Genomic DNA, 4,900 nt, shown 5'->3' with positions numbered 1-4,900 from the left:
TTTTAGTTTAGAAGTGTTTTTGTAATATGGTGTTTGGAAACGAGAACAAAACACATTTGGCGATTACAGTAAAAATTTTGGAACAGAAACATGATAGAAATGTTTGGCAAGATATTCCGTTTAAAAAAATATAAGAACAAAACATATTTGACAAAGTCAAACTATAGAAAAAAATTTAGTGACAATATAAATTGTATATAACAAACATTGACAACATAAAAACATGCAATTCCATTTAAATTTATATGATTCCTCTATAAGACATTTGAATAATGAAAAACATGATTCCATTAAAAATCATTCTATACTATACCATTTCATTAAAAATCATTCTATTTGAGTTCTATAAAACTTGCATATATTCCATTAAAAATCATTCTATACTATTTCATTAAAAATCATTCTATTTGAGCTTTATAAAACTTGCATATATTCCATTAAAAATCACTCTATATCATTCCATTTAAAATCATTCTATTTGAGCTTTATAAAACTTGCATATAATCAATAATTCATTTCATACACTTAAAATTGAAAGTATTGTACATTTACAATAGTGATCATGTGTATAATGAAGCATCTACCAAATCAAATTCATTTCATACTTGAATATATAAATTGTCTATAATTAACAAATTGGATAATTTCATAAAAATTGAGCTTTGAGGGTCAAAGGACAAAAGAATGGAGTTAAAATCAAAATTTCCAAATGAATGGAGTTTTCTCAAAATCTGACGTGGATATGAAAATTTATTGTACATCATCCTTTTATTCCCAAAATATCATTCTATTGTTGTTATGAAATTATGTTACTACCCCTCATATCTAGAGAGAGAAACCCATTTATAACAACCTTTCTTCCCAAACGAACAACCAATAACACTGAGAAATTCATCCAAAACTTCTGGTCATATATACTTTTTCTAATGATTAAATGGATCTGCTATTTTTTTTTTATTTTTTTATTTTTATTTTTTAAATGGGTTTATTGTTAGGTGGGTGAAAGAGAAAGATGACCAATCAAAAAGAAACAATTGTTTTTACCATTGCAAATGAACACATTCAAAGGGGCTGGTTTGGAGTGCAAGGGAGAAAGAAATTCATAACAATAATAGAAGGGTATTTTGGGAATGAAAACTGAAAAGATGAAGTATAGTAAATTTTCATATCGACCTCAGCCTTTGAGAAAATTTTATTAATTTAAAAATTTTAATTTTTACTCCATTCTTTTATCCTTTAACCCACAAAATTTTATTTTTATAGAATTATCCCTTAACAAATTGTCCAGTGAAAGGAGACGGAACGGTTCATTATGTTTTTTTATTTTAAAGCACACACCCTTTGTCGAATAGATGGTCATTATGTTTCTAAATTTGGTGAAAAGATGGGATTTGGGCGGGTCAAGGGTTAGCCCAGGCCCAAAATCAAGGTAATACTATTTTAGTTGGGGTCAAGTTCAAGTTTGGATTAGCCCTACATGGCACAGGTTTCATCTCTGGTTATCTCAAATTTTAATAACTTACTATTAAACAAACACTAAAAAGAAAAGAAAAGAAAAGAAAAGAAAAGAAAATATTAAGCCGTCCAAAGGTACTACAAAAATCTATATGTAATATGAATCCATAATTCATCATCTAATTATAAATATAAAAATTATAAACTATTCTTATATTTTTGGTTCTATGAGTTTTTTGAGTTCCTTGGGTTACGAAAATCTTTGCCCAAGTCTCGTCCAAAATAAATTCGGTTTCTAAAATTTAAACTCAATTCCATTCAGCAATCTAAAGTACCTTACTCAGTCTTATAAAAATTTTGGACATGAATCGGATTGCACCCCTAGTCATTATTTAGACGGGTGTTTGATTAAAATTAGTTTTAAATTCATTTATCCAATTTTTTTTTATTTTTTTTACTGTTGCAAGAAGTATTAAATTAATTGACATATAATTATGTTACGGAATTAAATTAATATTACTTAAAATACAATACAATATTATTTTATAATATATTTTATGTAATGCCAAAATACTATAAAAGTAGAATTCCATCAAATCACACGTCGCACTAAGGGTGCACATGGTTTTGTCTGGTACAATCCTAGGCTAAATTGAAACTGAATCGATCCCAACAATTCTTAAAAAATTGAAACCGGAACAATTGAACCCTAAAACTGAGCCGAATCGAAAAGTAAAAGACCATTTTGGTTTAATTCTAAATCACGGTTTTAGATCTTCAAGAACTTCCTTTAAAAAAATTGTAAAAAGACATCATTAAAGGTCCCACCAAGTAGTACTTTATTGCTAATATTAGAATATAACATTGAATACAAAAATAAGAGTATAAATATTAGAATGTATAACATTGAATGAATATTATTTGGTTGTACTATATTGATGACACTGCTAATATTAAAATATGACATTGAATGCATACAATTTTTTATAATGGGAGTACGAAAAAAACGTCTCTTTAAACACGAAGACGTGTAAATTGTATAGCCTTATCTGAAGTTTTATATTACTAATATTTAATAGGGTAAAATGCCAAAAAAAAAAAAAAAAAAAACAAAAGAAGTACAAAACATGAACTATTGATCAATTAGCAAGAAACCCCCTAAACTACAAAAGTTATAAAAATATAAAATAAATATAAAATAAATATAAAAAACATGAGCTATTCATTTTTGTTGCAGATCACCCCATCCGGCAGGCTTCCGGCCTAAACTTGACCATTTGACTATCATGTGGCAAACTGATGGGCGCTGAAAAGTGCGTATTTAAACCACTTAAGCTTAGGCATTCTAGTACATTTATCTATCTTACTTTACCGTTTTAGATTGATTTCATATTATTTTCATTTTCAGGTACTTATCCCGAAAATAAGCTAACTCAGCCAAATAAGAGCTTAATTGAAGCAATTCTGGGATTAAACAAAGAAATGAACAAAGTGGAGAAAGAAAGAAGCAATTGAAGCCAAAGGTGGGAAGTAACAAAGTTTGATCGATCCAACTTCAAGGTTCAATCGATCGAACACTGATTGATCTCAACACTTCAAGATAGATCCAAGCCTTGGCCCAAAAGCAAAAAGTCCAAAGTTCGATCGATCTAACACCACCCTTCGATCGATCAAACACTTTTGTCCTTATTCAAATCATTGATCCTATCCACAGCTATACCACCCACTAACCACTTTTGTCCTTTTCCCAAAAATATCTCCCAAAATATCTCGGATTTGTCTTTTCTCAAAAAGCTCAACCAGTTGGATCGATCCAGCCTAAGTTCGATCGATCCAAGTCCAAGGTTAGATCGATCGAACTTCCTCCAGTGCGAAAAAGTTAAATTTCCATCTCATTGAAAGTTGTCCTTTATCCAATCATTAGGGAATATTGTGTGCACGACCCCAGCTCATTTTGGGTGTCATTTGACTTACCTATATAAGGATAAGGATTGCTTTTTACAAAAGGGAGCTAATATCATTTTCATATCATCTCTTGGAGAGCAAGCTTAGAGGAGGAGGAGGCTAGAGACACCATTGGAGTTCTTCATCAACAAGGAGCAGATTTCTTCCATGAAGTTAGTCCTTGAGGGTTGGAGCAACATCACCATAAGTGGTTAGACATCCTCTTGGGGCTAGAGTTAGCCCCAAGCATGCTTTCTATATCTTTATCTTGTGTATTATTGAGGGATTAGTGTTGTAATTAATGTTTTGACACTTTGATATATATAGATCTTGTTTATTCAATGATTTATATGGTTTAATGCTTCTAATTGATCATTTCATTCTATCCATATATCTATGTATGCTAGAATAGATGTTCATGTGCTTGTCTCTAGATTTTGTGTTATTGATGCATGTCTATGTCTATTGATGCTATAGATTTGGAGATTGTCAAAACAGAGTGCTTAAATGAATGCTCTTGTGATTCTCTTGATGGTTCATACTTATTCCTTGATGGATTGTGCCTTTTCCTTAATTTATTTTCATGCTAGTAGTGTAAATGTAGTGTAGTGTTAAATAGGAGGACAATTTGATGATCCAAGCTTTTGAATGCAAGTAGCGTATGTCTCTAACCTTGTGTTATATTTGGATTGTGAGCTTAATGAAAGGATTAATGATTTGTTTTGATCTATTGTGCCTTTCACATGTTGTTTAGACAATATATGCTTCATTGCTTAGATATATTGTGCCTTTCACATGATGTTTAGACAATACATGCTTAACTAGTCATCCTTGCTTGTTGAATCAACCAAATACGCACACACACTAATATTGCAACACACCATTTGCCCTCATTAATTATTTGTCAACGGTATAGAAATGCATTGCTTGGTGGTGATCTCTAAACCCCAAGACTCTTTTCTCTCTTACTTACTCTTAGTTGCATTTTTTTGTTATCACTTAGTTTAATTTAGTTGCTCTCTAATAAACCAAACCAATTGTTTGATCACTCGACCTACTAGCCCTAATAGCGATTCCACGACCTTGTTCGATCCTCACAATCCCTTGGGACGATCCCTACTCACCCTAGCTATATTTATAGTGAAAGGTAGTAGTGGCTTTTATAAGTGTAAAACTCTTGGCCCTCGCCTTAAATTTCACACTCTTAAGCTTATGGTAGGACGACGACCACAAACCAAGTATAATTTAATGACTAAAATGCCCTTATGTGCATAAAAAGCCTCTAATGCCCCTTATTGTGATCATTATTACCCAAACACTTTTTCACTAATTGTTATAACCAAACACTCCCTTAAGCCATATTGGATATATATATATACACACACACACATCTTTGTGATACCCCTAATTCCCAAGTATGGGTTGATCAAATTCATACCCAAAAATCAGGGAGTATCAAAACAATTGAGTAATAACCCAGCACATAAAATAGGAGGATAAA

This window comes from Cornus florida, unplaced genomic scaffold (genome assembly GCF_030987335.1).
Source record: "Cornus florida cultivar Cherokee Brave unplaced genomic scaffold, ASM3098733v1 CherokeeBrave_3.0.0_Hap2_Chr11, whole genome shotgun sequence".
Classification (NCBI taxonomy): Eukaryota; Viridiplantae; Streptophyta; class Magnoliopsida; order Cornales; family Cornaceae; genus Cornus; species Cornus florida.
This window is presented reverse-complemented; position numbering follows the sequence as displayed.